Source organism: Oryctolagus cuniculus, chromosome 1 (genome assembly GCF_964237555.1).
Source record: "Oryctolagus cuniculus chromosome 1, mOryCun1.1, whole genome shotgun sequence".
NCBI lineage: Eukaryota > Metazoa > Chordata > Mammalia > Lagomorpha > Leporidae > Oryctolagus > Oryctolagus cuniculus.
Window position 1 is genome coordinate 22,243,584 of NC_091432.1, and position 12,208 is coordinate 22,255,791.

General features: G+C 40.2%; 1 protein-coding gene across 6 annotated transcripts in view; it reads right to left on the reverse strand.

Annotated features, from left to right (window-relative positions):
* Positions 1 to 12,208, reverse strand: part of TTC17 (tetratricopeptide repeat domain 17) — a 147,674-nt gene that overhangs the window by 76,322 nt on the left and 59,144 nt on the right. The window lies entirely within an intron of this gene.

A 12,208-nucleotide genomic window follows, 5' to 3' on the forward strand; every position in this document is an offset into this window, starting at 1 on the left:
GTTACAACTGTTACCATATTAAAAATAGCTTGTTCAGGGGCTGGTGCTGTGGTGCAGTGGGTTAATGCCCTGGCCTGAAGCGCTGGCATCCCATGTGGGCACTGGTTCGAGACCCAGCTACTCTACTTTCCAGGCTCTCTGCTATGGCCTGGGAAAGCAGTGGAAAATGGCCCAGGTCCTTGGGCCCCTGCACCTGTGTGGGAGACCTGGAAGAAGCTCCTGACTCCTGGCTTTGGATCGGCACAGCTCCAGCCATTGTGGTCAATTGGGGAGTGAACCAGTGGATGGAAGACCTCTCTCTCTCTCTCTCTCTCTCTCTCTCTCTCTCTGCCTCTCCTTTCTCTGTGTAACTCTGACTTTCAAATAAAATAAAATAAAATCTTAAAAAAAAAATAACCTGGGGGAGTTACATAAAGAGATGGATACCATCCTGTTCCCCTTCCATATAGTTTTGTTGCTGTGCACAATCACTTTGCGATGTAAGTTCAGGAAATGATAGGATGCTCTGGGTGCAGAATGGAGCCTATACAGAAAGAAAGATGCTTAAACACAACTTCCCTACCCTCTCAGTAGATGAGTGGTCATGAAATATGATTAATAATGCCGTCCAGTAGGTGTCTCACCTCTACACAGAGTAGAAAGAAGCGGAACTGTGATGGAAACATAAAGTAATGTTTCAAAAACACAACTGACTTCCTTTTGGACACTTGATCCTAACTCTGGCACCCAGCATTTCTACACCCCAGGTGTTAAGTTTTGTAATTCATAGAGATAAATCTGTAACTTATTTGCAAGCTGATAAACATTAGATTCCATAGCCTAGAGACAAGCTCCAGAACCTCCACAGCCTGCATGCCTTCAGGTGCTAGGGAGATGCCCAAAGTGACAGACTAGTTGTTGCCCTTGGTCTCAGTCCTCTGGGAGTATCAGAGCCAAGTCTGCAGTGATTCAGCTCCAGTGCCCTGGTGAAACAGAACAGAACCACACGCTTTGTGTGTATTACACTCTGAGGCTGAGGAGACCCTCCTGATAAGTGCCCCATTTCTGCAATTATCTATTAAAATTTTTCCATTTTATCTCAAACATGATTACTTTTGTTTCTAACAAGTAATTTCTTTAAAAAAAGCTTTTCTTTTTTTGTATCCTATTATTATAATATGTTTTCAAATGGCATACTTTCCTGTTTTTTTTTTTTTTTTTTTTTTAAGATTTATTTATTTATTTGAGAGGCAGAGCTACAGAGAGAGAGGGAGAGACAGAGAAAGAGGTTTTCCATCTGCTGGTTCACTCCCCAAATCACTGTAACAGCTGAACTGGGCCAGTCTGAAGCCAGGAGCCAGGAGCTTCCTCTAGGTCTCCCCTGCAGGTCTATGGGCCCAAGGACTTGGGCCATCTTCTACTGCTTTCCCAGGCCATAACAGAGAGCTGGATTGGAAGTGGAACAGCCGGGACTCAAACTGGCACCCATATGGGATGCTGGCACCACAGGCAAAGGCTTCACTTACTACACCACAGTGCTGGCCCCTTCCTGTTTCTTTAAAAGTTATTTTAGTCCCTCAGTGCCAGGATGAAATAATGAGTTACATTTTAGAAACTATGCTAAGAACTCTACTGATAAGTCAATTATTTAAAGAGAGCTCATTTTCACATTTACATTGTTCTAAAATTTATTTGTGTTGTTTTAATGTAGCTATTTTCCCATTTTACAGAAAATGCTTTTGATGAAATGAGGTTACCAATGACCTTCTAGACAGTTAAACCAGACCTTCTCATACTTCACTCATTTACAAACTACTGTCAAGATTTTTCCACAGGTATCAGTACAATTATCTTCATGGTTTTCTTTAAATGGCTTCAGTTTATTTTTATTTTTTTATTTTATTTTTTATTTTTTTTAGACAGAGAGAGAGACAGAGAGAAAGGTCTTCCTTCCGCTGGTTTAGCCTTAAGGGAAAGATCAGTACCACTTTTTATAAAGGTTTGACATGCTACGTATTTTTTTTCTAGTGTCCACTAAAATAAACCATAAATAATACAATTAAAGTGCCACCTAAAGCATGTATATCTCTAGCGACATCTGTGCCAAACCCTAGCAACCAACACAGGACCTGCTAACCTTCCCAAACCTCTGTTCTGCTGCCCCTCAGGACCCAGCTGCCTCTTGGTTCTCCTGCTATCCCCCTTACCTCTTTCACTGGTTCTGTTTCTTAAATATTTGCATTTTCTAAGATTCTAGGCTTGGCATTTTCTTCACACCCTATGCGTTTTTTTCTGAGGGAAGAAGAGGCATCATCAAATGAATTTGTGTGCTGTTGAACTGGTTATTCCAATAACACACTGATACCTACCCAGTTGTCAAAGTCAGAAACCTCTCTATGCAATTCACATTCTGAAACAACTGTTTCCAGCCTTTCCTCTCATCAAATCTCCAATAACCTTGGTCCTTGTTCATTGGCATCTGACATTTCTCCTATTTTGCTGAGAAGCAATGAGAAATCCCACCATCAAATCTTTCAACACACACATCCTTACCAATGCATTGTCCCTGCTCCTAAGGACAGCCTCTTTGCTTATACCTTAGATCCCATCTCCTCCTGTCTGTTCAAGAACTTTGCTTCTGGAATTAGCTATTTCCTGTATCTTCAATTTTTCCCTTTTACTGGACCATTCCTATGAAAGATGTTGCGATACTTAGCTTTTAGAACAATAAAAACAAAAATAAACATACTCAATTCTATAGCCCCCTCCAACTACATCCCATTCTTCTGCTCTCACTATAGCAAAACTCCTTTAAAGAGTTGCTTGTTGGGGCCAGTGTTGTGGCATACTGGGTAGAGCTGCTGCCTGCGATGCTGGCATTGCATTTGGTTACCAGATCATGTCCCAGCTGCTCCACTTCCAATCAAGCTCCCTGTTAATGGCCTGGGAAAGCAGCAGAAGATGGCCCAAGTGTTTGGGCGCCTGCACCCACGTAGGAGACCTGGAAGAAGCTCTGAGCTCCTGGCTTTAGCCTGGCCCAGCCTCGGCTGTTGTGGCCATTTGGGGAGTGAACCAATGGATGGAAGATATTTCTGTCTCCCACCCGCTCCCCACACCCCATTAACCGACTTTCAAAAGAATTAATCTTAAAAAAAATTAGCATTGGTTGTTATCTCCATTCCCTCACCTCCTTCAAAACCCATTTCACACAACTCTTTATTACTCCCATGTCACAAAATTCAGGGCTTTCCTTTCTGTCCTCATCCAACTCACCCTACTAGATATACCTCGCCAGTACAACAATGATGACACACTGGATCATGTTTGGAAATACTTCTTCCTCTTGGTTTCTAAAACAAAGTACTTAGTTTACCTATGACTTTACTGGCTACTCTTTAAAGTTCTTCTTCATCTTCTCAACTCTAAATGGCAAGAATGCCCTAGTAATTCATTTTGGATCCATTTCTTATTTTTCACTGATTTCTGGAAATTTCCTCCAAGTCTGTGATCAAAAAAAAAAAAAAAAAGAACTATTCTTATGTCTATGACTCACAAATTAGTATCTTTAGCTTGGGCCTCTTCACTGACCATTATAATACTCACACATTCAACTACCTACTCAACAGCTCTACTTAAACATTTACTAGGCAACTCAAACTTAAAATGCTCAAATCAAACTTGTTTTTCTGCCTAAACATGCTCCTTCTTCAGACTAGACTAGCTCATTTTAAATAGCACCACTATCTACCTGGCTGCTCAGGTCCCAAATTTAGGAGACACCAGTGACCTTTCATTTCTCAATTCCCTTCTTCTAGTGTCCTGTTATATTTCAAATATGATCACCTACTCACCTGCCACCCCACTGGTCCAAGCCAGCCTAATGTCTCACTGATATTTTTGCAAAAGCATCCTAACTCATCTTCCTGCTTCTGCCCTTACCCCACCACAGTCTACCCTCATTGAAGCTGAGCAGTCAGAGGAATCCTGTTAAAATATCAATCACCTAATTCTCCTCTTCTATTCAAAACCTGCCAAATCATTTGTCTCTTACAGTAACAGTCCATACAACTGCAATGGTCTGCAAAGCAGTAAAAGTTTGGCTCTATCCTTCCCATTCACCTTTGCTACTGACTCTTTATGTCCACTGCAACTACATATGCTGTGTGTTTGTCTAGTTTAGGACTCCTAACTCCTTAAGTTTTTGCTCAACAGTTCATTTTCCAATGGGCCCTTCCTTGATAACTCCAACTACACCCCTCCATGCTTCTTTTCCCCACAGCAGTTACCTTATAACATACTAAATAACTTGTTATGTTTATTATCACCTCTGATTCCTCTTATTACAATGTAACACCATAAGAGACAAAATTTTCTTCTGTTTGATTTCTGGTTCATGGAATAAGTGCCTGGTACATGGTAGGTAAGTATTAGTTGAATGAATGAACAAACCACATTCAGGTTCTTATGGCTGAAAGAAAAGAAGTGTTTTGTTGTTTTAGAAAATTATATCCACTATCAAATTTCAATCTATAGGGGCCGCCACTGGGGCGTAGTGAGTAAAGCTGCCGCGTGCAGTGCCGGCATCCCATTTAGGTGCCAGTTCCAGTCCTGGCTGCTCCGCTTCCTATCTAGCTCTCTGCTATGGCCTGGGAAAGCAGAAGATGACCCAAGTCCTTGGGCCTCTGCACCCATATGGAAGACCCGGAAGAAGCTCCTGACTCCTGGCTTCGGATCAGCTCAGCTCTGGCTGTTGCGGCCAATTGGGGAGTGAGCTAGTGGATGGAAGAGGTCTCTCTCTCTCTCTCTGCCTTGCCTTCTCTCTCTGTGTAACTCTTTCAAGTAAATAAATAAATGTTTAAAAAAATTTCAATCTATAATGACTGCATAGACCATTGTGGAAAAATCTTAGACAATGGCCAACAGACTTATTCCTCAGAATCCAAAAAAAAAAAAAAAAAAAAAAAAAGACTTTTTTCTATCGATAGACAAAATATTGGCATTAAAAGCCAGGAAGTGTGTGTGTGTGTGTGTGTGTGTACTTATACATACATTCATACTCGTATATACACAAGGTCTTTCAGAGGTTGAAGTGTAGAATCAATGGTCATCAGAATCTGATACATACTGTATTACATTCTTATGATATATAAGATATATAAGAATGTATTACATTCTTATGATTTCATAAATTCTTATGAAAACTGAAGGTTACCTTTTGGTCATGAAAGCTAAATGGTAGAAATCTCAAAAGAGAACTATTGCATGGATGGCCACCAGATTTTCCGTGTAAAGGCCAGGGCTATGTGGCAATCTAGTGACACAAGATTCAGAAAAGATCCAGGTAACATGTTAAACTGAAAGAGCTCATTCTAGATGTGCTTTCAGGTTCACTGACTGCCTCCATATTCCAGCTGAGATCCATGTTTTGTGTAGGAATGTGTGGTGCAGTGATTACAACACTACCCTAAAAAGTCCTGAGAATCTACCGACACGAATCCTCTCAATCAGTGGTGGTGGAATAGTCTGTCTTACTGAGAAAAAGAACCGAATTGGTCTCAGCAGGCAAAGGACTCAGGTTTCAATGTTGGTTCTACACTACTGAACAACTGTGACTGGACCCAACCATGAGCCTTGCTTCCAGATTCATAAATTCACAAAGGTTTCTTATTCTCCTATCACATAAGTACATGTCAAGGAATTATTTATTCACAAAATAATTAAAGGCCTTTTAAATAATGTAAGCACTTAGACACTTAATGAAATAAGAGTTACATCTGACTTTGTTGCAGGATGTACCTGCATCTAAGGATTCTGAAACCTGTAGTAAGTTAAGCAAAGCTATCATTCTTTTCACAGAAATAAAGGGAGGTTAGCTAACTAGCAGTCACATATTAAAAATGCTATAGCAACTGGATCTATGAAACCATCTTTTAAAAAAGGCAAGTATGTTCACTAACTCTTATGAAAAATGTAGCAAGAGGACCCAGAACTGCGGGTAGTATCTGCTGGACAGTCCACAGGAGGGCAGCAAAATGCAGCATTTCTTTTTCTTCAAAATTGATGTCCATGTAAAATCGCTCTAAGTTGCCAAGTTATACATCTACACACAAATTCAGGTTGAAGAATGCAGACTAAAACCACAGGCAATGAAACAAGTTACAAAAGGACACAGGACTTATGCAAATACATACTATAAATTTAGAAACACTGTGAAGGGAATATCTGTACACTGTAAAAGATATTGAAACTCATTCATTTGAATTGAAAATTCTTTGTTTTCTACTAGAGGCAAAAGCAATCAAATACATGTTAAAGAGAAACTTATATAAAATTCTAAAAATATCTGAGTTCTTCCTTATTATACTTATTCTACTTTCTAAAGATCTGGGCCAACAGTTTTAAGTGAGTCTCAGTGAATAAAGACCAGAGTCCAGATATCCTGGGTTTAATGCTTAATTATGTCAGGTAAACTGACATAAAATCAAAGCTTTTTGCTTGTGGTCTACCTGTAAGCATGAGGGAAACAAAGTCTAGTAAGCATAACCTACCACTGGCCTTCTGCTTTCTAATACAAGAAAAATAATACTGAATGAAGGATATTAAAGTACAGTAAAACACACACTACAGACATAATAGGAGAGTTTACTTAGCAGTAGAAAAATGTACTACTTACATATACTACTTAAGTAGTAGTACATTTTTGTTAGATGTAACATTTTTATTTACAAATTAGTAAAGTTAACAGAGGAAAGTGTTCAAAAGTATTTTGGAGCAACAAATGCTTGCAAATTGCACCATCATGGTGTACTGCTCTATCAGTGTATTTCTGCACTCTTGAACAGAATCAATATTTAGTCATTTTGCTCACATTATTAAGTTCTTTTATATTTTTTGGTCATTAAATATTAGAACCACTATTGCTTCATTAAGTTTCACTCTCTGTGGCACCTTTATTTTTTCCAATCAAAACAACATCCTTGGGTCAGGCTTCTGGCACAGCAGTTAAGACGCTACTTGAGATGCCTACATCCGCCCTCAAAGTGAGGAACAGAGAGTCCCAGCTGCTCTGTTTCTGATCCCATTTTCTTCTTTTTCTTTTAATTAGATATATTTATTTATTATTTGAAAGGCAGAGTTAGAAAGAGGCCGAGAGAGAGAGAGAGAGAGAGAGAGAGAGAGAAAGGGGGCTTCTGTCTGCCAGTCTACTCCCCAAATGGCCCCAAAGGCGGGGGCTGAGTCGGTCAGAAGCCAAAAGCCAGGAGCTTCCTCCGGGTCTCCCACATGGGTGCAGGGGCCCAAGGACTTGGGGCCATCTTCCACCACTTTCCCAGGCTATAGTAGAGAGCTAGATAGGAGGTGGAGCAGCCAGGACTCGAACTGGCGCCCATATGGGATGCTGGCACTGCAGGCGGTAGCTTTACCTGTTAAGCCACAGTGCCGGCCCCCTATTTTCTTCTTAAGGAGCACTCTGGGAAGCAGCAATTGCTCAAGTACCTGAGCCTCTGGCACCAGTATGGGAGACCTGGATTGAGTTCTGGGCTCTCTGCATTGCCCTGGCCCAGCCTTGACTGTTGGAACATTTGGGGAGTAAACCAGTGGATGGAAGATCTTGGCCTGTTTCTATCTACCTGATTTAAAAATAAATTTTACAAAAAATCCTTGTTTTAATGTTGGGCACTTCTGAGAAATCTCTCATGTTTAAAATCATTATAATTTAACAGATTCCAGTTTACTTTTAAAAATGGCCTTAGGGGATGGTGCTGTGGTGTAGCAGGTAAAGCTGCCACCTACAGTGCCGGCATCCCATATGGGCTCCAGTTCAAGTCCTAGCTGCTCCACTTCCGATCCAACTCTTTGCCAATGCACCTGGGAAAGCAGCTGAAGATGACCCAAGTGCTTGGACCCCTGCACCCATGTGGGAGACCTGGAAGAAGTTCCTGGCTCTTGTCTTCAGATCGGCGCAGCTCAGGCCGTTGCGGCCATTTAGGGAGTGAAACAGCAAATGAAGATTCTCTCTCTCTCTCTTTCTCTGTAACTCTGCCTTTCAAATAAATCTTTTTTTTTTTTTAAGGATTTGTTAAAGTGACCAATTCAGTTATGTTTAAGTTAAATAAAATTATAAAATAACAAATCTATAAATGTGGAAAAACAGGATGTACTTCAAAACTGCCAAAATAAAATGTTTAATCGAAACTGAGAGCACCAACTTCTCTTTTATAGTCAAATCAACAGCAGGCAATTGAGGGGAGGTGCTGTGGCACAGTGGGTAAAGCTGCCACCTGTAGTGCTGGCATCCCATATGGGCAAAGGTTTGACTCTTGGCTGCTCCATTTCCAATTTAACTCTCTGGTATGGCCTGGGACAGCAGTAGAAGATGGCCCAAATCCTTGGGTCCCAGTACCCACATGGGAGATCTAGAAGAAGCTCCTGGGTCCTGGTTCCTGGCTTCAGATTGGTGTAGCTCCGGCTGTTGTGGCCATCTGGGGAGTGAACCATTGGATAGAAGACCTCTCTCTCTCTCTATCTATCTCTATCTCTATCTCTCTGCCTCTGCCTTTCAAATAAATAACCCTTTTTTTTTTCTAAAAAAAAAAAAGTAGGCAATTTAAAAATTAACCTACTAAGTTTTCCTTTACAGAGTCCTTGAACTTGTGATGGCATAAAATTCACTGTAAGAAAGAGGGGTTTGTTAAATGCTCTTCAAAGCAGAGACAAAGCAGCTGCTGCAAGAACACACACACCAGTGGTAGTTAGTCAGAGGGTGTCGGATAATAAACTCTGCTTGGAAAAAAGGTCGGATGATTCTGTACAAATAGAGTGAGTCCCAATCATAGTCTTTAAAGGTAGAAAAATCATTTGTAATACAGTGATTCTGTATCTTTATGTTGAATGAAACAGTACTCAATGGTAATAGAATACATTACCTGTACAGGCATCCAAGAAACAAACTGAAAATTTGCGTGAAAAATTCCATGACTATACTTGAAAAACAGTAAAATATTTCCTAAGGTTCACATACTCCCTAAATTTTATCATTAAATTCATACTATGTAAGATACTATACTGTATCACAGTTGCTGTAAAATAGTTATTAAATATGGACCATTAAAGAATATAATTTGTGGGAGGGCAATAATACTGGTCAGAGAGATTATTTTAGAAGTATTTCCAGGGTGAACACTTAGGCTAGCTGTTGAGATGCTGATTAAGACACCCGCCTTCCACATCAGAGTACCTGTATTTGATGCCCAGCTCTGGCTCCTGACTCCAGCTTATTGCTGATGTGGATCCTGGAAGGCAGGAGCAATGGCTTAGGTAACTGCATTCCTACCACTCACAAGGGAGACATGGACTGAGCTCACAGCTTCTAGCTTTGAACTAATCCAGCCCTTGTCACTGCAGGAAATTTAGTGAGTGAACCAGTAAAAAGGAGCTCTCTCTCTCCCTGTCTCTCAAATAAATTTTTTTTTTTTTTTTTGACAGGCAGAGTGGACAATGAGAGAGAGAGAGAGACAGAGAGAAAGGTCTTCCTTTTGCCGTTGGTTCACCCTCCAATGGTTGCCGCGGCCGGCGCACCGCGCTGATCCGATGGCAGGAGCCAGGTACTTATCCTGGTCTCCCATGGGGTGTAGGGCCCAAGCACTTGGGCCATCCTCCACTGTACTCCCTGGCCACAGCAGAGAGCTGGCCTGGAAGAGGGGCAACCGGGACAGAATCCGGCGCCCCGACTGGGACTAGAACCCGGTGTGCCAGCGCTGCAAGGCGGAAGATTAGCCTATTGAGCCACGGTGCTGGTCTCAAATAAATAATTTCTAAAATGGTTTTCCATGAGCATTTAGCTATTTTTGATCTTAAAATGCTTACTTGAAAGGCTTTTAAAATGATAGATGTTCAAATAGACTTTCAAAAGAGTGTTATTTATGTTGGGAAAGGGGGTGGATAAGGCAGCTTAAATGCTTATCTAACAAAGAACAATTATAATGTGAACTCCTTGATTGTTATTCAGAAAAATAATCACAAACTTTGTCAATCTCTTGAAACCTTTGAACTGTCATAATAATACTTTAAGTAGGTAATATGTCAGACAAGACAACTTATGAAGCTTATTTCAATACTACAAAGATGAAAAAGAAAAAAAGCAAACAGAATCAAGTGATTTCAATGAAGGTACTGAAATGCTAACCATTATTCAGAGGTTTTTTTTTTCCATCATCCACTTACTAAATCTCACAGATAACTGGAGTAGATGCAACTATTTAGATTTCAAATATAAGCTCATGGTTTCTACTGAGGTTTTGCTCCTTCCAAGTTTGAGCTTTTCAAAGCTGCAACTCAGCAAAGCAACTGTGAGTGAGCAGGATTACTCTGTAAATGAGTAATGCAAAAATACTGTTAAGAAAAATTCAATACTCAAGGTGGCACAGTACTATCAATATGTTTTTAAAGCTAGAAATGCAAAAGCATACATTTCTATGACAAAGGAACAGCATTAAGATGTTAGCAGAGATTGGAGTCTCTTCTAATTCATTTAGGTCTATTGGCAGTAACAACTTCTTTCAGCCTAGCGAATTCGAGCAAACACCTGCTAACTTAATTAGTAAATTAGTTAATTACCATGTAAAAGGGACTAAATATTTATTTTGTTAATGACTCCATAGAAAGCTAAACACAATATTCCCTCTTTTTCTGTTGTTTTATTGGAGCCAATAATATGAGGGCATTTCAAAAAGTTTGTGGAAAAATAGATAATGTGCATTTTCCATGTGAAATCCTGTTCACAAGGATATTCTTAGGTAACTTACAACATTTAAAAGACCACAATGCTAGGCTAAATAAGAAGATAAAGATGCTTAATTTGCACCTTTAAAGTTCTGAGTACTTCCCATTCACCAGGAACTCCTAATGGCCTACTTTTATCCAACATCTAATATATGATAAAGATCTCACTTCATCTTCCAAATAGGTGTATGACTCAGGTTTTATTATCTTTCATCATCTAGATAAAGACACAAGTTACTTTAATGGGGACAGAAAGTTGTATGATTCTAGCGTTAGCCCCTCCATTCCACTGCCTTGCTAAAACAGTTTCAGAACCTTAGCACTCTTTTAGATTGAGATTGTGCTCAATACTGATCCACACTTGAGCTATGCAGGTGCACTACTGAGATACATGGTTCTTTACTGAACAGTTGGGCTCTGAAATATGAACACAGATGCACTACTTACTGTGTTCTAGTAATTAAAATCTTAAGACAGTCTGGAGCAGTGAATCAGATAAACCAGTTTGTGGTCCCAAATCTACCTGGAATTATCAATGTCGTTTACACAACTTGAATGAATAAGCAGATGTCAGGTTTTGTTGTTTGTTTCAAATATGCAAAGTGAAGGAGCTGCACCGATAGCCCTTTCTTAAATACTACAATCTAATTTGAACATTATCAGAGCACCCACTGTATGCTCTACTGTGGCACTGAGGATTCACACATATGTAAACTGCACCTATTATAATTCAAGGCAGAGTGTGAAACACACGGTTGGTTTTTCTTATAGTGAAGGTTATGCAAATAATCAAGCTCCATGGGACTCTCAGAGAGGGGGTTCTAACGGATGAGTTTGCAATGGGTTTAGATATTGACTCCCCCTGGCAGATATGCTTATGACATGCACACGCACCCATGGCCGTGAGAGAGTCAAGAAGGGCGAGAGATGCCACTGAATGTCAGGCAAGGGGGCTGAGTCTCACTGAGCAGGCAGAATTGCTTCAACTCTCATTATATATTTTGACTTCATGGACAGAAAAATGCACCCTTTACCATGAATTCTAGGTTATTAACAGATTTTGAGGTGAAGGAAAAAAAAATCAGAGACTATCTCTACTAGTTGAACATCCTACCCTCACATACTTTAGTCAATTTTTCCTAATGATGGTTGTGGGACAGAATTAAGCCTTATTATCTTAAGGCATACACACACACACAAAGTAAGAAATTAACTTCTTCCCTAAATCTAGAATTATACTAGAGATCTAAAATTCTTGGGGAAAACTGAGAAAATTATTTTCTGTATCCCTTTTCCCCTTAATTAATGAATTAATTTCAGAGGCAAAGTGACAGAAAGAGCTCCCATCCACTAGCTCACTCCTCAAATGCTCCAAACAGCCAGAGTTGTACCAGGACAAGGCCAGGACCCAGGAACTTGAGGGTTCCATATGGGTGGCAGGGACCCAATT